Source organism: Mus caroli, chromosome 5 (assembly GCF_900094665.2).
Source record: "Mus caroli chromosome 5, CAROLI_EIJ_v1.1, whole genome shotgun sequence".
In the NCBI taxonomy this organism is placed as follows: Eukaryota; Metazoa; Chordata; class Mammalia; order Rodentia; family Muridae; genus Mus; species Mus caroli.
In genome coordinates this window covers 107,524,170-107,524,532 of record NC_034574.1, presented here as the reverse complement: position 1 = coordinate 107,524,532, position 363 = coordinate 107,524,170, and positions in this window count along the sequence as shown.

Sequence of the window (363 nt, the reverse complement as noted above, 5' to 3'; positions counted from 1 at the left end):
CTGGCTGTCCTGGAACTCACTTTGTAGACCAGGCTGGCCTTGAACTCAGAAATCTGCCTGCCTCTGCCTCCCGAGTGCTGGGATTAAAGGCGTGCACCACTACCACGCCCGGCTCTAGCCCTCTTTCTCTTTCCCTTCCCCGTCTCTCCACGTGGCCATGGCCAGTCTATCTCTTACTACCTTCTCTCCTTTCTCCCTGCCTTTCTACAATAAAGCTCTAAAACCATAGACTGTCTTTGATCATAAAGGCCCGACGTGCTTGAACGATGGGATAGGCTTTCTCCTGACGTGCTGCGAGCCGTGTCTAACCTCCCGCCAGAAGGTCTTCCTGTGCTCCAACCACAGACCTGACCAAGGGATCTA